At 40.6% G+C, this 27,688-nt stretch overlaps 25 non-coding genes across 25 annotated transcripts; all 25 read right to left on the reverse strand.

Annotated features, from left to right (window-relative positions):
- Nucleotides 1–3,416: 3,416 nt before the first annotated feature.
- Nucleotides 3,417–3,490, reverse strand: TRNAT-AGU. Its single transcript has one exon. It is a non-coding gene; the product is annotated as a tRNA-Thr (tRNA).
- An 848-nt stretch (nt 3,491–4,338) lies between these two features.
- On the reverse strand, nt 4,339–4,420 carry TRNAS-GCU. Its single transcript has one exon. It is a non-coding gene; the product is annotated as a tRNA-Ser (tRNA).
- Nucleotides 4,421–5,005: 585 nt separating this feature from the next.
- TRNAT-AGU lies at nt 5,006–5,079 on the reverse strand. The gene has a single exon. It is a non-coding gene; the product is annotated as a tRNA-Thr (tRNA).
- Nucleotides 5,080–5,930: 851 nt separating this feature from the next.
- On the reverse strand, nt 5,931–6,012 carry TRNAS-GCU. The gene has a single exon. It is a non-coding gene; the product is annotated as a tRNA-Ser (tRNA).
- Nucleotides 6,013–6,597: 585 nt separating this feature from the next.
- TRNAT-AGU lies at nt 6,598–6,671 on the reverse strand. The gene has a single exon. It is a non-coding gene; the product is annotated as a tRNA-Thr (tRNA).
- An 848-nt stretch (nt 6,672–7,519) lies between these two features.
- TRNAS-ACU lies at nt 7,520–7,601 on the reverse strand. Its single transcript has one exon. It is a non-coding gene; the product is annotated as a tRNA-Ser (tRNA).
- A 586-nt stretch (nt 7,602–8,187) lies between these two features.
- On the reverse strand, nt 8,188–8,261 carry TRNAT-AGU. Its single transcript has one exon. It is a non-coding gene; the product is annotated as a tRNA-Thr (tRNA).
- Nucleotides 8,262–9,110: 849 nt separating this feature from the next.
- TRNAS-GCU lies at nt 9,111–9,192 on the reverse strand. Its single transcript has one exon. It is a non-coding gene; the product is annotated as a tRNA-Ser (tRNA).
- Nucleotides 9,193–9,778: 586 nt separating this feature from the next.
- On the reverse strand, nt 9,779–9,852 carry TRNAT-AGU. Its single transcript has one exon. It is a non-coding gene; the product is annotated as a tRNA-Thr (tRNA).
- An 847-nt stretch (nt 9,853–10,699) lies between these two features.
- On the reverse strand, nt 10,700–10,781 carry TRNAS-GCU. The gene has a single exon. It is a non-coding gene; the product is annotated as a tRNA-Ser (tRNA).
- A 585-nt stretch (nt 10,782–11,366) lies between these two features.
- Nucleotides 11,367–11,440, reverse strand: TRNAT-AGU. Its single transcript has one exon. It is a non-coding gene; the product is annotated as a tRNA-Thr (tRNA).
- An 851-nt stretch (nt 11,441–12,291) lies between these two features.
- Nucleotides 12,292–12,373, reverse strand: TRNAS-GCU. Its single transcript has one exon. It is a non-coding gene; the product is annotated as a tRNA-Ser (tRNA).
- A 796-nt stretch (nt 12,374–13,169) lies between these two features.
- Nucleotides 13,170–13,243, reverse strand: TRNAT-AGU. Its single transcript has one exon. It is a non-coding gene; the product is annotated as a tRNA-Thr (tRNA).
- Nucleotides 13,244–14,092: 849 nt separating this feature from the next.
- Nucleotides 14,093–14,174, reverse strand: TRNAS-GCU. Its single transcript has one exon. It is a non-coding gene; the product is annotated as a tRNA-Ser (tRNA).
- A 585-nt stretch (nt 14,175–14,759) lies between these two features.
- TRNAT-AGU lies at nt 14,760–14,833 on the reverse strand. Its single transcript has one exon. It is a non-coding gene; the product is annotated as a tRNA-Thr (tRNA).
- An 847-nt stretch (nt 14,834–15,680) lies between these two features.
- On the reverse strand, nt 15,681–15,762 carry TRNAS-GCU. Its single transcript has one exon. It is a non-coding gene; the product is annotated as a tRNA-Ser (tRNA).
- A 585-nt stretch (nt 15,763–16,347) lies between these two features.
- On the reverse strand, nt 16,348–16,421 carry TRNAT-AGU. Its single transcript has one exon. It is a non-coding gene; the product is annotated as a tRNA-Thr (tRNA).
- Nucleotides 16,422–17,272: 851 nt separating this feature from the next.
- TRNAS-GCU lies at nt 17,273–17,354 on the reverse strand. Its single transcript has one exon. It is a non-coding gene; the product is annotated as a tRNA-Ser (tRNA).
- A 585-nt stretch (nt 17,355–17,939) lies between these two features.
- Nucleotides 17,940–18,013, reverse strand: TRNAT-AGU. The gene has a single exon. It is a non-coding gene; the product is annotated as a tRNA-Thr (tRNA).
- Nucleotides 18,014–18,864: 851 nt separating this feature from the next.
- TRNAS-GCU lies at nt 18,865–18,946 on the reverse strand. Its single transcript has one exon. It is a non-coding gene; the product is annotated as a tRNA-Ser (tRNA).
- A 585-nt stretch (nt 18,947–19,531) lies between these two features.
- On the reverse strand, nt 19,532–19,605 carry TRNAT-AGU. Its single transcript has one exon. It is a non-coding gene; the product is annotated as a tRNA-Thr (tRNA).
- Nucleotides 19,606–20,455: 850 nt separating this feature from the next.
- On the reverse strand, nt 20,456–20,537 carry TRNAS-GCU. Its single transcript has one exon. It is a non-coding gene; the product is annotated as a tRNA-Ser (tRNA).
- A 586-nt stretch (nt 20,538–21,123) lies between these two features.
- Nucleotides 21,124–21,197, reverse strand: TRNAT-AGU. Its single transcript has one exon. It is a non-coding gene; the product is annotated as a tRNA-Thr (tRNA).
- A 2,859-nt stretch (nt 21,198–24,056) lies between these two features.
- TRNAT-AGU lies at nt 24,057–24,131 on the reverse strand. The gene has a single exon. It is a non-coding gene; the product is annotated as a tRNA-Thr (tRNA).
- A 2,941-nt stretch (nt 24,132–27,072) lies between these two features.
- On the reverse strand, nt 27,073–27,154 carry TRNAS-GCU. Its single transcript has one exon. It is a non-coding gene; the product is annotated as a tRNA-Ser (tRNA).
- Nucleotides 27,155–27,688: the final 534 nt, after the last annotated feature.

Here is a 27,688-nt window from a genome sequence, read left to right on the forward strand (position 1 = left end):
CCCAATTGGGCAGGAAAGTTGAATCAAAAAACCTTGGCTGAATCGAATCGAAAATTTTTTTTTTTTTCTTGAATCGAGCAGCACTAATTTGCGCTACTGTCTTAGACTTTAGGACCTGGGATTGGAGAGAGATGGCATCCTCAGTATAATGCAAGTGAAACAAGGATTTGGTCAGACTTTTGAAGGGTCTGCAGAAGAAAAATATTATATAGGCCGGGGACATGAGACAGCAGGAAACGGGAACTTTTCTTCCTTCTATTTTTGTGAATGGCAAGGCTGAGGATGTCAGAGAGTTCAGTTAAAATATGTGCTTTATAAGAAAATATAATAATATGTTTTATAAAATTTATAAGCATTGCTGGCCTACCCGGTGAGGTGTTCCTAATGGTGGTGGTGGTGGCAGCATGTCAATGTGTTGAGAGGAAGAGGTGGTCTGGGAAATTCTGCTGAGCAAACTCCGGGCCCATTTCCACCCCCAGTTGGTCCACTCCACTCAACTGGTTCACACACTGAGTGAGTCTTTGGGTATTGTGCCTAGGTAGTTGTTTAGGGATCTCTTCCAGTGGTTTGTCAGTATCTCCTTGTGGTCCAAGGAAGGAAACTTTGTTAACCTTAGCATTGACCTTCAGAATATGTTTATAACAGCCCTGCTTGTGTGGCATTAGGCTATGTAGTGATCGAAAGAAAAAACCACATTTGCACATTTTTGCACTATATGGTGGGTGTATGAGGAGATTCACATTTCCTGCACAGCTAAGTCCTTGTGAAGTTACCTTATTCTTTCTGTAATTGACATCTAGCAAGGTCTCTGTTTGGAAGGAAAGATCTAAGCTTAAAAATGAAGTGGCCAGAAATTATGGTAAAAGCAGATAGCATTGCTGATTTTAAGAAAGGTTTGGACAAATTCCTGGAGGAAAAGTCCATAGTCTGTTATTAAGACATGGGGGAAGTGTCTGCTTGCCCTGGATCGGTGGCATGGAATGTTGCTACTCTTTGGGTTTTGACCAGGTACTAGTGACCTGGATTGGTTACCATGAGAATGGGCTACTGGGCATGATGGACCATTTGGGTATTTGGAATGGGCAGACTTGGTGGGCTATAGCCCTTTTCTGCCATCATTTTCTATGTTTCTATTGGTCTGACCCAGTTAGGCTATTCTTATGTTATGTTCTCATCTGTAGGGGCCTTTGCTTTCACTTCTTATTTTAATGTATTTTTTTTCTGTTTTTTAGAATGGGAACAAAAATGGAAGAGAATTAATGTGTGTGGAATGGGGGGGGGGTTTACTAATTTCTTCAGCTAAATAATTAAATCCACTTCAACCAGACATAGGAGAACTCACGCACCATTCACACATCCTCCAACCAAAATCGTCAAAAGAAAAAAAACTGTTCGACAACCTCCTAACACTCGACCCCCAACTCTACAACCTATTGACCTCGACCACAAACTACAAAACCTTCAAAAAAGAAATAAAAACCCTTCTATTAAAAAAACACATAAAACCGAACTAACACAATCAGAACTGTCCCAAGCATCACCTGCAACTACTCCATATGTACTTCTGATGTCATGACAATTCAGACATAATTTATGTTATGTTTGGATTAATGGTTACATATATGAGGTTCAATAAAATAAAATTTTCAGTGCCTGTTTCTATTATGACCATTTATTTTTCATGGTTATTACAAAAAATATTTTTTTACATGGGGGGGTGTCAAAAAATGATGGGCACCGGGTGCCACATACCCTAGGTACGCCACTGAGCTTAGGAGACACCATTGATCATACATTCCTTAGCCAGCCCCACAGGGTAAAAAAGACAGAAGACTGGTGTCTCCTAAGCTACTGGTCCCACCTTCCCTTAAAGCCTAATGACTGGCAAAAGAATATCTGACTAATGAGCTAACAGCAGACAGACTTCCTGTCCTAGGTCTACCAAAGAGGAGGAGATGTGCTAAGGGAGGCTTTGTGATAGGGTTGCTAGATTTTATTATAGTAAAATCTGGACCGCCCCTGGCCTAGACCTTCCCCCAGGCTGACCCAGTTCCACCCATCCCTGCCACATTATGAACCAGTCCTACCTCTCAATCCTGCCCTAGACGCACTCCAGCCACGCCCCTGCTGCCTACTCTCATCAGGCAGGAGGAAGTCCATGCATGCGCAGATTTCTTCCTGCCCGATGTGATTTACAGGAGGCTTCTAAAAACCTGGGCAAAGTACTGGGTTTTGAAAAGCCGTCCGGACTTCCTGGTTACCCTACTTTGAGAAAGGAATGAGAAAGCAATGGACTGAGAGCTAGGTGCACAAGATATGGTCGTTAAGACTGTGTGAGTTGCTGTTGGCTGATTTTTAGCCGACTCTGAAACAGTGATTTATGTTCCAACAAGATTCCATGCAAATGATTTGCACGGTTCATCCTAATCCCACCTGACCAGTTGCTCTGACTGCGACTTCGACACATGCACAGAGCTAGTTTCTGTAAGCCCGAACAGCTGAGTGGCAGAAGAAGCCCCAAACCAGCCTCCTGCCACTCAACTGTTGGGACTTTTTTCTTTTCTTTTTTTAATGACACAGATGTACGTGTGTTATACATGCACAATATCAGCCCCATTAAAAAAAAATTCCATGCTTGCCCCCGATGATCCACCCTGGAAACAGAATCGAGACAGGAGGGATTCCCACTCCCTCCTGCCACCATGGAAACTCCTCCCCCCCCCGTCCCCGCACCAACCAAAATAAGCAGGATGGAAGCCAACTCCTTCCTGCCTACTATGAACCCCTCTCCACACTAACCCCCCCATCCCTGCAAGGCCCTTGCAAACCGGCACCTCCTCTTCCCTACTCTCCTTCCAAAAAAAATAAAAAATGGCAAGAGGGATGTCTTCCCCCTCCTCCCCTTCAGGCCTCTCACTGCAGGAGGAGGGGGCTGATTGGTTCTCTAAAGATGATAAAAGCTATGTCTAAGCTCTATCCTATGGCTTAAAGACTTCCAACAGCTGCTTGTGCAGCAGAAAGAGTTTCCGCAGTAGTACAAGTGACCAAGTACACCTCCCTTCCTAATGAGGGTGGAATGATGCTGAAGAACACACCGAACCGTAAGATAGATGTGCTCCTTAAAAGAAAATTTGAATCTCTAGCTTTGGGTATCAAAGATGGACCAGCTGCCTCCTTCGTAGCACTACGTAACCTCAAGAAACCAAGCTTTAACAATAATGAATTCTCCGTAGAGAAAAGAGTACATATGTGGGGAGTCAGTATTTTATAAAGAATCATTATTTGGAGATTTAATGATATTGAATGTTTCTAAAGCCACCACTCTTCTCTGTTTATCCATACTTAATCTATGAAGCTGAACAGCTCTATATTACAGAAGGAACATGTGAAAAGGGGGCTTTGAGGTGGGAGAACTGAGGCACCACTGGAAGTTAAACCCAGGATCTCCTGTTTACTAAACAAGTGCTTTAACCAAATAAGCCATGGTGCCATACAGAGCCTGGAGGCGTCTATGTTATGAGCCTACAGTGAACTATAGACAGAAACCATGACATGGTGACCTTTCCGGTCACGTAGCCTGGGCAGTTTGTTCAACTGGTTTTCTTTCCTCTTGCAAATTGGACTCTTTGTGGCTCATTTCTATACTTCATATCTTTCTTTTCATGGCGTGGTTTGAGATTATCCCATTAGACATCTACGTCTGTCCAATTGTTCTCTTATGGCAGCAGTCTTCCACGTCTGACCTCCAATTGCTTGTGATTTTTTTTTTTTTTCTCTTCCAGAAGAACATTCATATCGAATCTGTCTTTTATCTTGATGATTTTTGTAGCGCACTTGTGGCCCCCGTTTGCATTCAATTTCTCTGAGGTCCTTTTCCTTCGGTCGTATTTTGCGAATCCTCATTCCTCTGAAGCACCATTTTTCAACCGTTCTTCAATTACCTCCTCTACTACTGGGTATTTATTTCTGTCTTTAATTTCTTGCAGCAGGGAATGAGGCGCTTGTGCAGTAAATGATGATATTACCCAGTTGCGTGCAACATCCAGGAAATGTGAACATAGACTTACCATAAATGGTAAGAAAAACATGGAAATTTCAGAATGCAAAGCAGGGAAGATAAGATATACATGACTCTGCAATTGCACATTCCTTCTCAATAAAGCATAAGGTTGCAAAAGATGCGTTTAATGTACAGAATCCTACCTCTGCTGATTGAAAGCAAAACCTGGACTAGGCAGTCAGACCACAGCTGTATCTTCTTCATGGCATGGTAATGGTGGAAAGAACAGAAATAAGCTGTTTTGTTACGGAAAGGCCTAGGAAAAACCAAAACCTTAACGACAAGGATGGGATTTGAACCCATGCATGCAGAGCACAATGGATTAGCAGTCCAACGCCTTAACCACTCAGCCACCTTGTCTTGTTAGGCTAAGTGACAAAACTTTCCCAAGTATTTCTAATCTTATTTTTTTTCTTCCCTCAAATTCTTCCAATCTTCACGTTATGGGAAGTTTTTGTTTGTTTGTTTTAACTTCCACAGAAGAATCACTCATTTATGAAAAAGAGTTTTGCTGCTACCGTTGTATCAAATTCTCCTCTAAGATTGGATGTAGAAAAGTTGTCATTCTCCATCAATCACTTCAGCGCTATCCTTCTTCTATTTGAAGCATTGTTTCTATCGAATAGAGCCTATCCTAAATTCAGGTTCCTTCTATAGCGGTCACATCTCACTCGTATGCCTCTGTTTGGCTGGACTAGGAGGGCACGCTTGTGAGAGTGACACTACCTAAACTCAAGCTTTATCAATAATGAATTCTCCGGAGAGAAAAGAGTACACATATTGGGTGTCGGTATTTTATAAAGAATCATTCTTTTTAGATTTATTAAAGTGAATGTTTCCAAAGCCAACACTCTTCTCTGTTTTTCCATACTTGATTTATAAACTTGAACTGCTGTGTACTACTAACAGAACATTTGAAAATGGGACTTTGAGGTGGAAGAAATGAGACACCACTGGGAGTTGAACCCAGGATCTCCTGTTTACTAGACAGGTGCTTTACCCAACTAAGCCATGGTGCCATGCACCCACTAGATATGTCTATGTTATGAGCTTACAGTGAACTATAGACAGAAACTATGACATGGTGACCTTTCCGGTCACGCAGCCTGGGCAGTTTGTTCAACTGGTTTTCTTTCCTCTTGCAAACTGGACTCTTTGTGGCTCATTTCTATACTTCATATCTTTCTTTTCATGGCGTGGTTTGAGATTATCCCATGATACATCTAAGTCTGTCCAATTGTTCTCTTATGGCAGCAGTCTTCCACGTCTGACCTCCACTTGCTTGTGACTTTTTTTTTTTCTCTTCCAGAAGAACATTCATATTGAATCTGTCTTTTTATCTTGATGATTTTTGTAGCGCACTTGTGGCCCCCGTTTGCATTCAATTTCTCCGAGGTCCTTTTCCTTATGTCGTATTTTGCCAATCCTCATTCCTCTTAAGCACCATTTTTCAACTGTTCTTCAATTACCTCCTCTACTACTGGGTATTTATTTCTGTCTTTCTTTAATTTCTTGCAGCAGGGAGTGAGGCGCTTGTGCAGTAAATGATGATATTACCCAGTTGCGTGCAGCATCCAGGAAATGTGAACATAGACTTACCATAAATGGTAAGAAAAACATGGAGATTTCAGAATGCAAAACAGGGAAGATAAGATATACATGACTCTGCAATTGCACATTCCTTCTCAATAAAGCATAAGGTTGCAAAAGATGCGTTTAATGTACAGAATCCTACCTCTGCTGATTGAAAGCAAAACCTGGACTAGGCAGTCAGACCACAGCTGTATCTTCTTCATGGCATGGTAATGGTGGAAAGAACAGAAATAAGCTGTTTTGTTACGGAAAGGCCTAGGAAAAACCAAAACCTTAACGACAAGGATGGGATTTGAACCCATGCATGCAGAGCACAATGGATTAGCAGTCCAACGCCTTAACCACTCGGCCACCTTGTCTTGTTAGGCTAAGTGACAAAACTTTCCCAAGTATTTCTAATCTTATTTTTTTTCTTCCCTCAAATTCTTCCAATCTTCACGTTATGGGAAGTTTTTGTTTGTTTGTTTTAACTTCCACAGAAGAATCACTCATTTATGAAAAAGAGTTTTGCTGCTACCGTTGTATCAAATTCTCCTCTAAGATTGGATGTAGAAAAGTTGTCATTCTCCATCAATCACTTCAGCGCTATCCTTCTTCTATTTGAAGCATTGTTTCTATCGAATAGAGCCTATCCTAAATTCAGGTTCCTTCTATAGCGGTCACATCTCACTCGTATGCCTCTGTTTGGCTGGACTAGGAGGGCACGCTTGTGAGAGTGACACTACCTAAACTCAAGCTTTATCAATAATGAATTCTCCGGAGAGAAAAGAGTACACATATTGGGTGTCGGTATTTTATAAAGAATCATTCTTTTTAGATTTATTAAAGTGAATGTTTCCAAAGCCAACACTCTTCTCTGTTTTTCCATACTTGATTTATAAACTTGAACTGCTGTGTACTACTAACAGAACATTTGAAAATGGGACTTTGAGGTGGAAGAAATGAGACACCACTGGGAGTTGAACCCAGGATCTCCTGTTTACTAGACAGGTGCTTTAACCAACTAAGCCATGGTGCCATGCACCCACTAGATATGTCTATGTTATGAGCTTACAGTGAACTATAGACAGAAACTATGACATGGTGACCTTTCGGTCACGTAGCCTGGGCAGTTTGTTCAACTGGTTTTCTTTCCTCTTGCAAACTGGACTCTTTGTGGCTCATTTCTATACTTCATATCTTTCTTTTCATGGCTTGGTTTAAGATTATCCCATTAGACATCTAAGTCTGTCCAATTGTTCTCTTATGGCAGCAGTCTTCCACGTCTGACCTCCACTTGCTTCTGATTTTTTTTTTTCTCTTCCAGAAGAATATTCATATCGAATCTGTCTTTTATCTTGATGATTTTTGTAGTGCACTTGTGGCTCCCGTTTGCATTCAATTTCTCCGAGGTCCTTTTCCTTCTGTCGTATTTTGCCAATCCTCATTCCTCTGAAGCACCATTTTTCAACCGTTCTTCAATTACCTCCTCTACTACTGGGTATTTATTTCTGTCTTTCTTTATTTTCTTGCAGCAGGGAATGAGGCGCTTGTGCAGTAAATGATGATATCACCCAGTTGCGTGCTGCATCCAGGAAAAGTGAACATAGACTTAACCTAAATGGTAAGAAAAACATGGAGATTTCAGAATGCAAAGCAGGGAAGATAAGATATACATGACTCTTCAATTGCACATTCCTTCTCAATAAAGCATAAGGTTGCAAAAGATGCGTTTAATGTACAGAATCCTAACTCTGCTGATTGAAAGCAAAACCTGGCCTAGGCAGTCATATCGAAGCTGTATCTTCTTTATGGCATGGTAATGGTGGAAAGAACAGAAATAAGCTGTTTTGTTACGGAAAGGCCTAGGTAAAACCAAAACCTTAACGACAAGAATGAGATTTGAACCCATGCATGCAGAGCACAATGGATTAGTAGTCCATCGCCTTAACCACTCAGCCACCTTGTCCTGTTAGGTTAAGTGACAAGACTTTCCCAAGTATTTCTAATCTTTTTTTTTTTCTTCCCTCAAACTCTTCCAATCTTCACGTTATGGGTAAATTTTTTAGTTTTTTTTTAACTTCCTCAGAAGAATCACTTATTTATGAAAAAGAGTTTTGCTGCTACCGTTGTATCAAATTCTCCTCTAAGATTGGATGTAGAAAAGTTGTCATTCTCCATCAATCACTTCAGCGCTATCCTTCTTCTGTTTGAAGCATTGTTTCTATCGATTAGAGCCTATCCTAAATTCAGGTCCCTTCTATAGCGGTCACATCTCACTCGTATGTTTCTGTTTGGCTGGACTAGGAGGGCACGCTTGTGAGAGTGATACTACCTAAACTCAAGCTTTATCAATAATGAATTCTCTGGAGAGAAAAGAGTACACATGTTGGGTGTCGGTATTTTATAAAGAATCATTCTTTGGAAATTTAATTAAAGTGAATGTTTCCAAAGACAACACTCTTCTCTGTTTTTCCATACTTGATTTAAAAATTTGAACAGCTGTGTACTACTCACGGAACATTTGAAAAGGTGACTTTGAGGTGGGAGAAATGAGGCACCACTTGGAGTTGAACCCAGGATCTCCTGTTTACTAGACAGGTGCTTTAACCAACTAAGCCATGGTGCCATGCACCCACCAGATATGTCTATGTTATGAGCTTACAGTGAACTATAGACAGAAACTATGACATGGTGACCTTTCCGGTCACGTAGCCTGGGCAGTTTGTTCAACTGGTTTTCTTTCCTCTTGCAAACTGGACTCTTTGTGGCTCATTTCTATACTTCATATCTTTCTTTTCATGGCGTGGTTTGAGATTATCCCATGATACATCTAAGTCTGTCCAATTGTTCTCTTATGGCAGCAGTCTTCCACGTCTGACCTCCACTTGCTTGTGACTTTTTTTTTTCTCTTCCAGAAGAACATTCATATCGAATCTGTCTTTTATCTTGACGATTTTTGTAGCGCACTTATGGCCCCCGTTTGCATTCAATTTCTCCGAGGTCCTTTTCCTTATGTCGTATTTTGCCAATCCTCATTCCTCTTAAGCACCATTTTTCAACTGTTCTTCAATTACCTCCTCTACTACTGGGTATTTATTTCTGTCTTTCTTTAATTTCTTGCAGCAGGGAGTGAGGCGCTTGTGCAGTAAATGATGATATTACCCAGTTGCGTGCAGCATCCAGGAAATGTGAACATAGACTTACCATAAATGGTAAGAAAAACATGGAAATTTCAGAATGCAAAGCAGGGAAGATAAGATATACATGACTCTGCAATTGCACATTCCTTCTCAATAAAGCATAAGGTTGCAAAAGATGCGTTTAATGTACAGAATCCTACCTCTGCTGATTGAAAGCAAAACCTGGGCTAGGCAGTCAGACCACAGCTGTATCTTCTTCATGGCATGGTAATGGTGGAAAGAACAGAAATAAGCTGTTTTGTTACGGAAAGGCCTAGGAAAAACCAAAACCTTAACGACAAGGATGGGATTTGAACCCATGCATGCAGAGCACAATGGATTAGCAGTCCAACGCCTTAACCACTCGGCCACCTTGTCTTGTTAGGCTAAGTGACAAAACTTTCCCAAGTATTTCTAATCTTATTTTTTTTCTTCCCTCAAATTCTTCCAATCTTCACGTTATGGGAAGTTTTTTTTTGTTTGTTTTAACTTCCTCAGAAGAATCACTCATTTATGAAAAAGAGTTTTGCTGCTACCGTTGTATCAAATTCTTCTCTAAGATTGGATGTAGAAAAGTTGTCATTCTCCATCAATCACTTCAGCGCTATCCTTCTTCTGTTTGAAGCATTGTTTCTATCGATTAGATCCTATCCTAAATTCAGGTCCCTTCTATAGCGGTCACATCTCACTCTTATGCCTCTGTTTGGCTGGACTAGGAGGGCACGCTTGTGAGAGTGACACTACCTAAACTCAAGCTTTATCAATAATGAATTCTCCGGAGAGAAAAGAGTACACATGTTGGGTATCGGTATTTTATAAAGAATCATTCTTTGGAGATTTAATTAAAGTGAATGTTTCCAAAGACAACACCCTTCTCTGTTTTTCCATACTTGATTTATAAAGTTGAACAGCTGTGTACTACTCACGGAACATTTGAAAAGGGGACTTTGAGGTGGAAGAAATGAGGCACCACTGGGAGTTAAACCCAGGATCTCTTGTCTACTAGACAGGTGCTTTAACCAACTAAGCCATGATGCCCTACACACACTAGATGTGTCTATGTTATGAGCCTACAGTGAACTATAGACAGAAACTATGACATGGTGACCTTTCGGTCACGTAGCCTGGGCAGTTTGTTCAACTGGTTTTCTTTCCTCTTGCAAACTGGACTCTTTGTGGCTCATTTCTATACTTCATATCTTTCTTTTCATGGCTTGGTTTAAGATTATCCCATTAGACATCTAAGTCTGTCCAATTGTTCTCTTATGGCAGCAGTCTTCCACGTCTGACCTCCACTTGCTTCTGATTTTTTTTTTTCTCTTCCAGAAGAATATTCATATCGAATCTGTCTTTTATCTTGATGATTTTTGTAGCGCACTTGTGGCTCCCGTTTGCATTCAATTTCTCCGAGGTCCTTTTCCTTCGGTCGTATTTTGCCAATCCTCATTCCTCTGAAGCACCATTTTTCAACCGTTCTTCAATTACCTCCTCTACTACTGGGTATTTATTTCTGTCTTTCTTTAATTTCTTGCAGCAGGGAGTGAGGCGCTTGTGCAGTAAATTATGATATCACCCAGTTGCATGATGCATCAAGGAAATGTGAACATAGACTTTCCCTAAATGGTAAGAAAAACATGGAAATTTCAGAATGCAAAGCAGGGAAGATAAGATATCCATGACTCTGCAATTGCACATTCATTCTCAATAAAGCATAAAGTTGCAAAAGATGCGTTTATGTACAGAATCCTACCTCTGCTGATTGAAAGCAAAACCTGGCCTAGGCAGTCATATCGAAGCTGTATCTTCTTTATGGCATGGTAATGGTGGAAAGAACAGAAATAAGCTGTTTTGTTACGGAAAGGCCTAGGTAAAACCAAAACCTTAATGACAAGGATGGGATTTGAACCCATGCATGCAGAGCACAATGGATTAGCAGTCCATCACCTTAACCACTCAGCCACCTTGTCTTGTAAACCTAAGTGACAAAACTTTCTCAAGTATTTCAAATCTTTTTTTTTTTCTTCCCTCAAACTCTTCCAATCTTCACGTTATGGGTAAGTTTTTTAGTTTTTTTTAAACTTCCTCAGAAGAATCACTTATTTATGAAAAAGAGTTTTGCTGCTACCGTTGTATCAAATTCTTCTCTACGATTGGATGTAGAAAAGTTGTCATTCTCCATCAATCACTTCAGCGCTATCCTTCTTCTGTTTGAAGCATTGTTTCTATCGATTAGAGCCTATCCTAAATTCAGGTTCCTTCTATAGCGGTCACATCTCACTCGTATGCCTCTGTTTGGCTGGACTAGGAGGGCACGCTTGTGAGAGTGACACTACCTAAACTCAAGCTTTATCAATAATGAATTCTCCGGAGAGAAAAGAGTACACATATTGGGTGTCGGTATTTTATAAAGAATCATTCTTTTTAGATTTATTAAAGTGAATGTTTCCAAAGCCAACACTCTTCTCTGTTTTTCCATACTTGATTTATAAACTTGAACTGCTGTGTACTACTAACAGAACATTTGAAAATGGGACTTTGAGGTGGAAGAAATGAGGCACCACTGGGAGTTGAACCCAGGATCTCCTGTTTACTAGACAGGTGCTTTAACCAACTAAGCCATGGTGCCATGCACCCACTAGAGATGTCTATGTTATGAGCTTACAGTGAACTATAGACAGAAACTATGACATGGTGACCTTTCCGGTCACGTAGCCTGGGCAGTTTGTTCAACTGGTTTTCTTTCCTCTTGCAAACTGGACTCTTTGTGGCTCATTTCTATACTTCATATCTTTCTTTTCATGGCGTGGTTTGAGATTATCCCATGATACATCTAAGTCTGTCCAATTGTTCTCTTATGGCAGCAGTCTTCCACGTCTGACCTCCACTTGCTTGTGACTTTTTTTTTATCTCTTCCAGAAGAACATTCATATCGAATCTGTCTTTTTATCTTGACGATTTTTGTAGCGCACTTGTGGCCCCCGTTTGCATTCAATTTCTCCGAGGTCCTTTTCCTTTTGTCGTATTTTGCCAATCCTCATTCCTCTTAAGCACCATTTTTCAACTGTTCTTCAATTACCTCCTCTACTACTGGGTATTTATTTCTGTCTTTCTTTAATTTCTTGCAGCAGGGAGTGAGGCGCTTGTGCAGTAAATGATGATATTACCCAGTTGCGTGCAGCATCCAGGAAATGTGAACATAGACTTACCATAAATGGTAAGAAAAACATGGAAATTTCAGAATGCAAAGCAGGGAAGATAAGATATACATGACTCTGCAATTGCACATTCCTTCTCAATAAAGCATAAGGTTGCAAAAGATGCGTTTAATGTACAGAATCCTACCTCTGCTGATTGAAAGCAAAACCTGGCCTAGGCAGTCAGACCACAGCTGTATCTTCTTCATGGCATGGTAATGGTGGAAAGAACAGAAATAAGCTGTTTTGTTACGGAAAGGCCTAGGAAAAACCAAAACCTTAACGACAAGGATGGGATTTGAACCCATGCATGCAGAGCACAATGGATTAGCAATCCAACGCCTTAACCACTCGGCCACCTTGTCTTGTTAGGCTAAGTGACAAAACTTTCCCAAGTATTTCTAATCTTATTTTTTTTCTTCCCTCAAATTCTTCCAATCTTCACGTTATGGGAAGTTTTTTTTTGTTTGTTTTAACTTCCACAGAAGAATCACTCATTTATGAAAAAGAGTTTTGCTGCTACCGTTGTATCAAATTCTTCTCTAAGATTGGATGTAGAAAAGTTGTCATTCTCCATCAATCACTTCAGCGCTATCCTTCTTCTGTTTGAAGCATTGTTTCTATCGATTAGAGCCTATCCTAAATTCAGGTTCCTTCTATAGCGGTCACATCTCACTCGTATGCCTCTGTTTGGCTGTTTCCCTTGAATTTTTAAACATAATAACTGTATGTAACCCTCGAATTAAATAATTTTCCTTATGTTTTAGTATTGTCAGTTAAATCCCATTTAAGGTTTAATTTTTCTTTTTTGTGTTTGTATTTATTGTAAATGATATATTAATTAATTTGTACATCGCCTAGAAATGTGAATAGGCGATAAATCAAGACATTTAATAAACTTGGAAACTTGGAACTTGGCACGCTTGTGAGAGTGACACTACCTAAACTCAAGCTTTATCAATAATGAATTCTCTGGAGAGAAAAGAGTACACATGTTGGGTGTCGGTATTTTATAAAGAATCATTCTTTGGAGATTTAATTAAAGTGAATGTTTCCAAAGCCAACACTCTTCTCTGTTTTTCCATACTTGATTTATAAACTTGAACAGCTGTGTACTACTAACGGAACATTTGAAAATGGGACTTTGAAGTGGAAGAAATGAGGCATCACTGGGAGTTGAACCCAGGATCTCCTGTTTACTAGACAGGTGCTTTAACCAACTAAGCCATGGTGCCATGCACCCACTAGATAGGTCTATGTTATGAGCCTACAGTGAACTATAGACAGAAACTATGACATGGTGACCTTTCCGGTCACGTAGCCTGGGCAGTTTGTTCAACTGGTTTTCTTTCCTCTTGCAAACTGGACTCTTTGTGGCTCATTTCTATACTTCATATCTTTCTTTTCATGGCGTGGTTTGAGATTATCCCATGAGACATCTAAGCCTGTCCAATTGTTCTCTTATGGCAGCAGTCTTCCACGTCTGACCTCCACTTGCTTGTGATTTTTTTTTTTTCTCTTCCAGAAGAACATTCATATCGAATCTGTCATTTATCTTGATGATTTTTGTAGCGCACTTGTGGCCCCCGTTTGCATTCAATTTCTCCGAGGTCCATTTCTTTCTGTCGTATTTTGCCAATCCTCATTCCTCTGAAGCACCATTTTTCAACCGTTCTTCAATTACCTCCTCTACTACTGGGTATTTATTTCTGTTTTTCTTTAATTTCTTGCAACTGGAAATGAGGCACTTGTGCAGTAAATTATGATATCACCCAGTTGCATGATGCATCAAGGAAATGTGAACATAGACTTTCCCTAAATGGTAAGAAAAACATGGAGATTTCAGAATGCAAAGCAGGGAAGATAAGATATACATGACTCTGCAATTGCACATTCCTTCTCAATAAAGCATAAGGTTGCAAAAGATGCGTTTATGTACAGAATCCTACCTCTGCTGATTGAAAGCAAAACCTGGCCTAGGCAGTCAGACCACAGCTGTATCTTCTTCATGGCATCGTAACGGTGGAAAGAACAGAAATAAGCTGTTTTGTTACGGAAAGGCCTAGGTAAAACCAAAACCATAACGACAAGGATGGGATTTGAACCCATGCATGCAGAGCACAATGGATTAGCAGTCCATCACCTTAACCACTCGGCCACCTTGTCTTGTAAATCTAAGTGACAAAACTTTCCCAAGTATTTCAAATCTTTTTTTTTTTCTTCCCTCAAACTCTTCCAATCTTCACGTTATGGGTAAGTTTTTTAGTTTTTTTTAAACTTCCTCAGAAGATCACTTATTTATGAAAAAGAGTTTTGCTGCTACCGTTGTATCAAATTCTCCTCTAAGATTGGATGTAGAAAAGTTATCATTCTCCATCAATCACTTCAGCGCTATCCTTCTTCTGTTTGAAGCATTGTTTCTATCGATTAGAGCCTATCCTAAATTCAGGTCCCTTCTATAGCGGTCACATCTCACTCGTATGCCTCTGTTTGGCTGGACTAGGAGGGCACGCTTGTGAGAGTGACACTACCTAAACTCAAGCTTTATCAATAATGAATTCTCCGGAGAGAAAAGAGTACACATGTTGGGTGTCGGTATTTTATAAAGAATCATTCTTTGGAGATTTAATTAAAGTGAATGTTTCCAAAGCCAACACTCTTCTCTGTTTTTCCATACTTGATTTATAAACTTGAACAGCTGTGTACTACTAACGGAACATTTGAAAATGGGACTTTGAAGTGGAAGAAATGAGGCACCACTGGAAGTTGAACCCAGGATCTCTTGTTTACTAGACAGGTGCTTTAACCAACTAAGCCATGGTGCCATGCACCCACTAGCTGTGTCTATGTTATGAGCCTACAGTGAACTATAGACAGAAACTATGACATTGTGACCTTTCCGGTCAAATAGCCTGGGCAGTTTGTTCAACTGGTTTTCTTTCCTCTTGCAAACTGGACTCTTTGTGGCTCATTTCTATACTTCATATCTTTCTTTTCATGGCGTGGTTTGAGATTATCCCATTAGACATCTAAGTCTGTCCAATTGTTCTCTTATGGTAGCTGTCTTCCACGTCTGACCTCCACTTGCTTGTGATTTTTTTTTTTTTCTCTTCCAGAAGAACATTCATATCGAATCTGTCTTTTATCTTGATGATTTTTGTAGCGCACTTGTGGCCCCCGTTTGCATTCAATTTCTCTGAGGTCCTTTTCCTTCGGTCGTATTTTGCGAATCCTCATTCCTCTGAAGCACCATTTTTCAACCGTTCTTCAATTACCTCCTCTACTACTGGGTATTTATTTCTGTCTTTAATTTCTTGCAGCAGGGAATGAGGCGCTTGTGCAGTAAATGATGATATTACCCAGTTGCGTGCAACATCCAGGAAATGTGAACATAGACTTACCATAAATGGTAAGAAAAACATGGAAATTTCAGAATGCAAAGCAGGGAAGATAAGATATACATGACTCTGCAATTGCACATTCCTTCTCAATAAAGCATAAGGTTGCAAAAGATGCGTTTAATGTACAGAATCCTACCTCTGCTGATTGAAAGCAAAACCTGGACTAGGCAGTCAGACCACAGCTGTATCTTCTTCATGGCATGGTAATGGTGGAAAGAACAGAAATAAGCTGTTTTGTTACGGAAAGGCCTAGGAAAAACCAAAACCTTAATGACAAGGATGGGATTTGAACCCATGCATGCAGAGCACAATGGATTAGCAGTCCAACGCCTTAACCACTCAGCCACCTTGTCTTGTTAGGCTAAGTGACAAAACTTTCCCAAGTATTTCTAATCTTATTTTTTTTCTTCCCTCAAATTCTTCCAATCTTCACGTTATGGGAAGTTTTTGTTTGTTTGTTTTAACTTCCACAGAAGAATCACTCATTTATGAAAAAGAGTTTTGCTGCTACCGTTGTATCAAATTCTCCTCTAAGATTGGATGTAGAAAAGTTGTCATTCTCCATCAATCACTTCAGCGCTATCCTTCTTCTATTTGAAGCATTGTTTCTATCGAATAGAGCCTATCCTAAATTCAGGTTCCTTCTATAGCGGTCACATCTCACTCGTATGCCTCTGTTTGGCTGGACTAGGAGGGCACGCTTGTGAGAGTGACACTACCTAAACTCAAGCTTTATCAATAATGAATTCTCCGGAGAGAAAAGAGTACACATATTGGGTGTCGGTATTTTATAAAGAATCATTCTTTTTAGATTTATTAAAGTGAATGTTTCCAAAGCCAACACTCTTCTCTGTTTTTCCATACTTGATTTATAAACTTGAACTGCTGTGTACTACTAACAGAACATTTGAAAATGGGACTTTGAGGTGGAAGAAATGAGACACCACTGGGAGTTGAACCCAGGATCTCCTGTTTACTAGACAGGTGCTTTACCCAACTAAGCCATGGTGCCATGCACCCACTAGATATGTCTATGTTATGAGCTTACAGTGAACTATAGACAGAAACTATGACATGGTGACCTTTCCGGTCACGCAGCCTGGGCAGTTTGTTCAACTGGTTTTCTTTCCTCTTGCAAACTGGACTCTTTGTGGCTCATTTCTATACTTCATATCTTTCTTTTCATGGCGTGGTTTGAGATTATCCCATGATACATCTAAGTCTGTCCAATTGTTCTCTTATGGCAGCAGTCTTCCACGTCTGACCTCCACTTGCTTGTGACTTTTTTTTTATCTCTTCCAGAAGAACATTCATATCGAATCTGTCTTTTTATCTTGACGATTTTTGTAGCGCACTTGTGGCCCCCGTTTGCATTCAATTTCTCCGAGGTCCTTTTCCTTTTGTCGTATTTTGCCAATCCTCATTCCTCTTAAGCACCATTTTTCAACTGTTCTTCAATTACCTCCTCTACTACTGGGTATTTATTTCTGTCTTTCTTTAATTTCTTGCAGCAGGGAGTGAGGCGCTTGTGCAGTAAATGATGATATTACCCAGTTGCGTGCAGCATCCAGGAAATGTGAACATAGACTTACCATAAATGGTAAGAAAAACATGGAGATTTCAGAATGCAAAACAGGGAAGATAAGATATACATGACTCTGCAATTGCACATTCCTTCTCAATAAAGCATAAGGTTGCAAAAGATGCGTTTAATGTACAGAATCCTACCTCTGCTGATTGAAAGCAAAACCTGGACTAGGCAGTCAGACCACAGCTGTATCTTCTTCATGGCATGGTAATGGTGGAAAGAACAGAAATAAGCTGTTTTGTTACGGAAAGGCCTAGGAAAAACCAAAACCTTAACGACAAGGATGGGATTTGAACCCATGCATGCAGAGCACAATGGATTAGCAGTCCAACGCCTTAACCACTCGGCCACCTTGTCTTGTTAGGCTAAGTGACAAAACTTTCCCAAGTATTTCTAATCTTATTTTTTTTCTTCCCTCAAATTCTTCCAATCTTCACGTTATGGGAAGTTTTTGTTTGTTTGTTTTAACTTCCACAGAAGAATCACTCATTTATGAAAAAGAGTTTTGCTGCTACCGTTGTATCAAATTCTCCTCTAAGATTGGATGTAGAAAAGTTGTCATTCTCCATCAATCACTTCAGCGCTATCCTTCTTCTATTTGAAGCATTGTTTCTATCGAATAGAGCCTATCCTAAATTCAGGTTCCTTCTATAGCGGTCACATCTCACTCGTATGCCTCTGTTTGGCTGGACTAGGAGGGCACGCTTGTGAGAGTGACACTACCTAAACTCAAGCTTTATCAATAATGAATTCTCCGGAGAGAAAAGAGTACACATATTGGGTGTCGGTATTTTATAAAGAATCATTCTTTTTAGATTTATTAAAGTGAATGTTTCCAAAGCCAACACTCTTCTCTGTTTTTCCATACTTGATTTATAAACTTGAACTGCTGTGTACTACTAACAGAACATTTGAAAATGGGACTTTGAGGTGGAAGAAATGAGACACCACTGGGAGTTGAACCCAGGATCTCCTGTTTACTAGACAGGTGCTTTAACCAACTAAGCCATGGTGCCATGCACCCACTAGATATGTCTATGTTATGAGCTTACAGTGAACTATAGACAGAAACTATGACATGGTGACCTTTCCGGTCACGCAGCCTGGGCAGTTTGTTCAACTGGTTTTCTTTCCTCTTGCAAACTGGACTCTTTGTGGCTCATTTCTATACTTCATATCTTTCTTTTCATGGCGTGGTTTGAGATTATCCCATGATACATCTAAGTCTGTCCAATTGTTCTCTTATGGCAGCAGTCTTCCACGTCTGACCTCCACTTGCTTGTGACTTTTTTTTTATCTCTTCCAGAAGAACATTCATATCGAATCTGTCTTTTTATCTTGACGATTTTTGTAGCGCACTTGTGGCCCCCGTTTGCATTCAATTTCTCCGAGGTCCTTTTCCTTTTGTCGTATTTTGCCAATCCTCATTCCTCTTAAGCACCATTTTTCAACTGTTCTTCAATTACCTCCTCTACTACTGGGTATTTATTTCTGTCTTTCTTTAATTTCTTGCAGCAGGGAGTGAGGCGCTTGTGCAGTAAATGATGATATTACCCAGTTGCGTGCAGCATCCAGGAAATGTGAACATAGACTTACCATAAATGGTAAGAAAAACATGGAGATTTCAGAATGCAAAACAGGGAAGATAAGATATACATGACTCTGCAATTGCACATTCCTTCTCAATAAAGCATAAGGTTGCAAAAGATGCGTTTAATGTACAGAATCCTACCTCTGCTGATTGAAAGCAAAACCTGGACTAGGCAGTCAGACCACAGCTGTATCTTCTTCATGGCATGGTAATGGTGGAAAGAACAGAAATAAGCTGTTTTGTTACGGAAAGGCCTAGGAAAAACCAAAACCTTAACGACAAGGATGGGATTTGAACCCATGCATGCAGAGCACAATGGATTAGCAGTCCAACGCCTTAACCACTCGGCCACCTTGTCTTGTTAGGCTAAGTGACAAAACTTTCCCAAGTATTTCTAATCTTATTTTTTTTCTTCCCTCAAATTCTTCCAATCTTCACGTTATGGGAAGTTTTTGTTTGTTTGTTTTAACTTCCACAGAAGAATCACTCATTTATGAAAAAGAGTTTTGCTGCTACCGTTGTATCAAATTCTCCTCTAAGATTGGATGTAGAAAAGTTGTCATTCTCCATCAATCACTTCAGCGCTATCCTTCTTCTATTTGAAGCATTGTTTCTATCGAATAGAGCCTATCCTAAATTCAGGTTCCTTCTATAGCGGTCACATCTCACTCGTATGCCTCTGTTTGGCTGGACTAGGAGGGCACGCTTGTGAGAGTGACACTACCTAAACTCAAGCTTTATCAATAATGAATTCTCCGGAGAGAAAAGAGTACACATATTGGGTGTCGGTATTTTATAAAGAATCATTCTTTTTAGATTTATTAAAGTGAATGTTTCCAAAGCCAACACTCTTCTCTGTTTTTCCATACTTGATTTATAAACTTGAACTGCTGTGTACTACTAACAGAACATTTGAAAATGGGACTTTGAGGTGGAAGAAATGAGACACCACTGGGAGTTGAACCCAGGATCTCCTGTTTACTAGACAGGTGCTTTAACCAACTAAGCCATGGTGCCATGCACCCACTAGATATGTCTATGTTATGAGCTTACAGTGAACTATAGACAGAAACTATGACATGGTGACCTTTCCGGTCACGCAGCCTGGGCAGTTTGTTCAACTGGTTTTCTTTCCTCTTGCAAACTGGACTCTTTGTGGCTCATTTCTATACTTCATATCTTTCTTTTCATGGCGTGGTTTGAGATTATCCCATGATACATCTAAGTCTGTCCAATTGTTCTCTTATGGCAGCAGTCTTCCACGTCTGACCTCCACTTGCTTGTGACTTTTTTTTTATCTCTTCCAGAAGAACATTCATATCGAATCTGTCTTTTTATCTTGACGATTTTTGTAGCGCACTTGTGGCCCCCGTTTGCATTCAATTTCTCCGAGGTCCTTTTCCTTTTGTCGTATTTTGCCAATCCTCATTCCTCTTAAGCACCATTTTTCAACTGTTCTTCAATTACCTCCTCTACTACTGGGTATTTATTTCTGTCTTTCTTTAATTTCTTGCAGCAGGGAGTGAGGCGCTTGTGCAGTAAATGATGATATTACCCAGTTGCGTGCAGCATCCAGGAAATGTGAACATAGACTTACCATAAATGGTAAGAAAAACATGGAGATTTCAGAATGCAAAACAGGGAAGATAAGATATACATGACTCTGCAATTGCACATTCCTTCTCAATAAAGCATAATGTTGCAAAAGATGCGTTTAATGTACAGAATCCTACCTCTGCTGATGAAAGCAAAACCTGGCCTAGTCAGTTAGACCACGGCTGTATCTTCTTCATGGCATGGTAATGGTGGAAAGAACAGAAATAAGCTGTTTTGTTACGGAAAGGCCTAGGTAAAACCAAAACCTTAACGACAAGGATGGGATTTGAACCCATGCATGCAGAGCACAATGGATTAGCAGTCCATCGCCTTAACCACTCGGCCACCTTGTCTTGTTAGTTTAAGTGACAAAACTTTCCCAAGTATTTCTAATCTTATTTTTTTTCTTCCCTCAAATTCTTCCAATCTTCACGTTATGGGAAGTTTTTTTTTGTTTGTTTTAACTTCCACAGAAGAATCACTCATTTATGAAAAAGAGTTTTGCTGCTACCGTTGTATCAAATTCTCCTCTAAGATTGGATGTAGAAAAGTTGTCATTCTCCATCAATCACTTCAGCGCTATCCTTCTTCTATTTGAAGCATTGTTTCTATCGAATAGAGCCTATCCTAAATTCAGGTCCCTTCTATAGTGGTCACATCTCACTCTTATGCCTCTGTTTGGCTGGACTAGGAGGGCACGCTTGTGAGAGTGACACTACCTAAACTCAAGCTTTATCAATAATGAATTCTCCGGAGAGAAAAGAGGACACATGTTGGGTGTCGGTATTTTATAAAGAATCATTCTTTGGAGATTTAATTAAAGTGAATGTTTCCAAAGACAACACTCTTCTCTGTTTTTCCATACTTGATTTATAAATTTGAACAGCTGTGTACTACTCACGGAACATTTGAAAAGGGGACTTTGAGGTGGGAGAAATGAGGCACCACTGGGAGTTGAACCCAGGATCTCCTGTTTACTAGACAGGTGCTTTAACCAACTAAGCCATGGTGCCATACACACACTAGATGTGTCTATGTTATGAGCCTACAGTGAACTATAGACAGAAACTATGACATGGTGACCTTTCCGGTCACGTAGCCTGGGCAGTTTGTTCAACTGGTTTTCTTTCCTCTTGCAAACTGGACTCTTTGTGGCTCATTTCTATACTTCATATCTTTCTTTTCATGGCGTGGTTTGAGATTATCCCATTAGACATCGAAGTCTGTCCAATTGTTCTCTTATGGCAGCAGTCTTCCACGTCTGACTTCCACTTGCTTGTGATTTTTTTTTAATTTTCTCTTCTAGAAGAACATTCATATCGAATCTGTCTTTTATCTTGATGATTTGAACCCATGCATTCAGAGCACAATGGATTAGCAGTCCAACGCCTTAACCACTCGGCCACCTTGTCTTGTTAGGCTAAGTGACAAAACTTTCCCAAGTATTTCTAATCTTATTTTTTTTCTTCCCTCAAATTCTTCCAATCTTCACGTTATGGGAAGTTTTTGTTTGTTTGTTTTAACTTCCACAGAAGAATCACTCATTTATGAAAAAGAGTTTTGCTGCTACCGTTGTATCAAATTCTCCTCTAAGATTGGATGTAGAAAAGTTGTCATTCTCCATCAATCACTTCAGCGCTATCCTTCTTCTATTTGAAGCATTGTTTCTATCGAATAGAGCCTATCCTAAATTCAGGTTCCTTCTATAGCGGTCACATCTCACTCGTATGCCTCTGTTTGGCTGGACTAGGAGGGCACGCTTGTGAGAGTGACACTACCTAAACTCAAGCTTTATCAATAATGAATTCTCCGGAGAGAAAAGAGTACACATATTGGGTGTCGGTATTTTATAAAGAATCATTCTTTGGAGATTTATTAAAGTGAATGTTTCCAAAGCCAACACTCTTCTCTGTTTTTCCATACTTGATTTATAAACTTGAACTGCTGTGTACTACTAACAGAACATTTGAAAATGGGACTTTGAGGTGGAAGAAATGAGGCACCACTGGGAGCAGTGTTCCCTCTAAGCGGGCGGGTGTTGTGAGCAAACTTTTTTCACTGTGAGCTAAAAATATCGGGCGCCAGCAAGTTATGAGCCAAATAAATATGTTGTCAAGGCATCAGGCCAGCTTAAGTTCCAGGCCAGTTATGGAACTGAATTTAAGATTTGTAGGTTCATGGGGACATACTCTAGTCCGTATAGTGTAACAGGAAAATTTACAAAGGGAAACTCTCTAAGGCATAAAGAACACATGGGATTTGCTTATGAAACTGATATGTATTCTCAGCCACATAAACTTCAGCCCTGTCTCTTTTCGGCCAGGTGATATTAACTATTCTATTTCAAGCATGAGTAGGTTTCATTGCAGATGGAAGGGCTATTTTACTAATCATTTAACCTGTCTTAACTGTTTAGATACAAGGATCCAATGCTGGTAGAGCTATCCTCCCTATTTAACCCGATTAGTATCTGGCCCCAAACTGTTGTCAAGTACCAGCCAGACTCCACTGAAGAACACAGTATACATAGGCAGCGGAACGCTTTTTTGTTTGGGAGGCCCAAAAGCTGCACCTTAGACCCCTACCCCAGACCTGTCCAAGCTCCTCCCTTGACCTCACCCCCATAATAATAGCACTAATTGTATACACCATTTCTTCCATTCATTTTTCATAGACATACAATATAATCTTATTAATAATACACAATGGTAATCACAAAATTAAACTACACAAAGTGCACTCTTTTTTTTCTCCCCACCACTGCACAGCATTTCTTCCTCTCTACTCCACCCCCCATGTGCAATGTCTTCCTCTCTCTCTCTCATTCCTTCCCTTGCTGCAAAGGGAGTGGGGAAAGCTTGTCACCCCTTTCCCTCACCCCTCCATTATCTTACTATTTTCTTCCCCCTTTATTTATCTCCTTCCATCCAGTATGTGTTCTTTCCCCACTTCCATTCAGCATCTGCTCTCCCCTCTCAACTGACATCCATCTGCCTTCTGCTCTCTCTCCCTTCTTCTCACTTCCATCATCTGTCCCCTTCTCTCTCTCATCTCCTCCATTCCATCATCTGCTCCTTCTCTCTCCCCCCCTCCAACTTCCATTATCTGCCCCCTTCCCCTTACCTTTGCGGGTCACTTTCTTTCCCCTGAGGTGGCTCATGTCAGAGGGGAAGCTTTGGCCGAGCAGAACCGCTTGCAAGGAACAGTGGAACTTACTTGATTGATGTCGATGCTGGGGCCCGTTGCCGTTTGAAGAAGAAAAAAAAAAAAGGTGGAAAAAAGGGACCTGCAAAGGCGAGAGGAAGGGAAACCTTCAGGACAGCTGCTCTTTGCCCTCCTTCAGTGGGCCAAGAATCCAGACCAGCAGCGGCAGCTCTGTATATTTTTAACTTCGGCACAGAGCTGCCCCTAATCAATAGTTTAGCGCGGTTTCATGAAGCAGCTTCGGGGCCTTTGCTAGGCCGGCCCACATCGCATCATCGAAGCGGGCCGGCATAGCAAAGGCCCCGAAGCTGCCTCATGAAACCGCGCTAAACTATTGATTAGGGGCAGCTCTGTGCCGAAGTTAAAAATATACAGAGCTGCCGCTGCTGGTCTGGAGGTGCGGAGACAAGGCAGGAGGCAAACGCGGTGGAAGGCAGGAGTCCCGGCGAAGGCAGGAGTCCAGGCACCGCGACTGCAACAGGAAGTTGCAAGTCAGCTGACGCCGGCCTTTCGTTGCGGCAGGGACCGAATCCTTCGCGGACCGGCAAGATTTTTTTGCGGACCGGCGGTTGAAGAACTGTGCTCTACACTGTGTGCGCTGTGACGATAAACTTGTGCGCTGCGAGGTAATATTTTGTGCGCCAACGCACGCCAGCGCAGCTTAGCGGGAACACTGACTGGGAGTTGAACCCAGGATCTCCTGTTTACTAGACAGGTGCTTTAACCAACTAAGCCATGGTGCCATGTACCCACTAGATATTACATTACATTACATTACATTACATTACATTAGGGGTTTCTATTCCGCCATTACCTTGCGGTTCAAGGCGGATTACAAAAGGTTAATTTAAAAAGGACAGAATTACAATGATTATCTAGAGAGGTAAGTTGTAGATCTTAAGAGCATTTAGAGGTCGTGTTGTTATTGCTGTTTCAGGAATTTCTTGAAAAGTGTGGTTTTTATTTCTTTTCTGAATGTCTTATAGTCTGGGGTGGTCATCAGAAGGTTGGAGATCTGGTTGTCCAGTCTTGCGGCTTGAGTGGCTAGGAGGCCGTCGTGTAGTTTTGTTCTTTTTACTTCTTTGATTGGGGGGGGTATGAATGGGGAGTGCGTTTTTCTGTGTCTGGTACTGGGTGCTTGGATGAGGCGATTGTTCAGGTATGATGGGCTGTCTCCGTGTAGGGTTTTAAATAATATGCAGTAGAATTTGAAATGGATTCTTTCTTGGATTGGGAGCCAGTGTGAGTTGATGAAGGCTTCAGTGATGTGGTCATGTTTTTTCAATGAGAAGATGAGTCTCAAAGCTGTATTTTGGATTGTTTGGAGTTGTTTTATCGTAGTTGCAGGACATGGAAGGAAGAGTATGTTACAGTAGTCCAATATACCTAGTATTAGTGATTGTACTATAAGTTGGAATTGTGTTCTTTCAAAGAATTTTCGGACTTGTCTCAGGTTTCTCATGATTGCGAAAGATTTTTGAATTGTTTTGTTTATTTGCGGTTGCATTGTGCAGCATCTGTCTATGGTCATGCCTAGTAGTTTTATGGTGGTTTGGATGGGATATTTGGTTGCGTTTATGTCTAGGTTGGTTGTGGTTTGGATCTTGTCATTTTCTAGGAGGATGAATTTGGTTTTGTCTTGGTTGAGTTTAAGTTTGTGATTTTTCATCCAGGTTGTGACTGCTTCAAGTGTTTGGTGAAGTTTGTCTGTCATGGTAGGTTTAGAATGGTCATATGGGACGAGGATGGTGATGTCATCCGCATAACTATAGGAGGTTATGCCTAGATTGTCCAGATGCGTTCCTAGAGAAGCAGTGTAGAGATTGAAGAGGGTGGGGGATAGTGGAGATCCTTGTGGTACGCCGCAGGGGTTTGACCAGGATTCTGACTTTTCTTTGTTTGATTTTACACTGTAGGTTCTGAGTTTTAGGAATCCTTCAAACCAGGAGTATACTTTATCTGAGATGCCTATTGCATCTAAGATCTGTAGAAGGATGTTGTGGTCTACTAGGTCGAATGCCGCCGATAGGTCCAGTTGTATGAGTAGCATTTTTTTCCCTGTACTAAGTTGTTGTCTGACGGTATCCATAAGGGAGCCTAGTAGTGTCTCTGTGCTGAAGTTTGTTCTGAAGCCTGATTGCATGGGGTGGAGTAGGTTATGGTCCTCTATGTAATTGGTGAGTAGTTTGGCTACTAGGCCTTCTATAATTTTGACATATAGCGGAATTGAGGCTATAGGTCTGAAGTTAGATGGGAGGTTTTGTGGTGCTTTTGGGTCTTTTTGGATTGGGGTGATGACAATTTCGCTGAGGTCAGCAGGGAATGTGCCTTCTGTGAGCGTGAATTGGATCCATTGTAGAGTTATGGTGCGGAATTTTACACTAGAGGTGGTAAGGAGATATGAGGGGCAATGGTTGAGGTCACAGGAGGCATGGCTGTATTTTTTGTAGCATTTGTTGAACTCTGACCATTGTATGTTAGGGAATTGAGTCCAAATTCTGTCTGCTGCGATTGCCTCTTTTCCTGTAGGGTGGATTGTGATTGGATTTTGATGGGATGGGTTAAGGATGAGTGTGGCTCTGGTGTTGGTGATTTTGTTCTTGAAGTGTTCTGCTAAGAGGGTGGGTGATGGTGGAGGTGTGTTCGAGGAGGTAGTGTATGGTTTGGTGTCTGTTAATTCTTTCAGGATTTGGAATATTTTTTTGGAATCTTGGGTTTCCGTGCCTATGAGATTAGTATAGTAGCTTTTCCTCTTATCTTTTAGTAGATTTTTGTATTGTTTGTTGATTTTTTTCCCAATCGGTTTTTGTTTGATCTTGGTTCTTTTTCCTCCATTTTCTTTCTATGATATGTCTATGTTATGAGCTTACAGTGAACTATAGACAGAAACTATGACATGGTGACCTTTCCGGTCACGCAGCCTGGGCAGTTTGTTCAACTGGTTTTCTTTCCTCTTGCAAACTGGACTCTTTGTGGCTCATTTCTATACTTCATATCTTTCTTTTCATGGCGTGGTTTGAGATTATCCCATGATACATCTAAGTCTGTCCAATTGTTCTCTTATGGCAGCAGTCTTCCACGTCTGACCTCCACTTGCTTGTGACTTTTTTTTTATCTCTTCCAGAAGAACATTCATATCGAATCTGTCTTTTTATCTTGACGATTTTTGTAGCGCACTTGTGGCCCCCGTTGCATTCAATTTCTCCGAGGTCCTTTTCCTTTTGTCGTATTTTGCCAATCCTCATTCCTCTTAAGCACCATTTTTCAACTGTTCTTCAATTACCTCCTCTACTACTGGGTATTTATTTCTGTCTTTCTTTAATTTCTTGCAGCAGGGAGTGAGGCGCTTGTGCAGTAAATGATGATATTACCCAGTTGCGTGCAGCATCCAGGAAATGTGAACATAGACTTACCATAAATGGTAAGAAAAACATGGAAATTTCAGAATGCAAAGCAGGGAAGATAAGATATACATGACTCTGCAATTGCACATTCCTTCTCAATAAAGCATAAGGTTGCAAAAGATGCGTTTAATGTACAGAATCCTACCTCTGCTGATTGAAAGCAAAACCTGGCCTAGGCAGTCAGACCACAGCTGTATCTTCTTCATGGCATGGTAATGGTGGAAAGAACAGAAATAAGCTGTTTTGTTACGGAAAGGCCTAGGAAAAACCAAAACCTTAACGACAAAGATTGGATTTGAACCCATGCATGCAGAGCACAATGGATTAGCAGTCCAACGCCTTAACCACTCGGCCACCTTGTCTTGTTAGTCTAAGTGACAAAACTTTCCCAAGTATTTCTAATCTTATTTTTTTTCTTCCCTCAAATTCTTCCAATCTTCACGTTATGGGAAGTTTTTTTTTGTTTGTTTTAACTTCCACAGAAGAATCACTCATTTATGAAAAAGAGTTTTGCTGCTACCGTTGTATCAAATTCTTCTCTAAGATTGGATGTAGAAAAGTTGTCATTCTCCATCAATCACTTCAGCGCTATCCTTCTTCTGTTTGAAGCATTGTTTCTATCGATTAGAGCCTATCCTAAATTCAGGTCCCTTCTATAGCGGTCACATCTCACTCTTATGCCTCTGTTTGGCTGGACTAGGAGGGCACGCTTGTGAGAGTGACACTACCTAAACTCAAGCTTTATCAATAATGAATTCTCCGGAGAGAAAAGAGTACACATGTTGGGTGTCGGTATTTTATAAAGAATCATTCTTTGGAGATTTAATTAAAGTGAATGTTCCAAAGACAACACTCTTCTCTGTTTTTCCATACTTGATTTATAAATTTGAACAGCT

The sequence above is a fragment of the Geotrypetes seraphini genome, chromosome 11 (assembly GCF_902459505.1).
Source record: "Geotrypetes seraphini chromosome 11, aGeoSer1.1, whole genome shotgun sequence".
Lineage (NCBI taxonomy): Eukaryota > Metazoa > Chordata > Amphibia > Gymnophiona > Dermophiidae > Geotrypetes > Geotrypetes seraphini.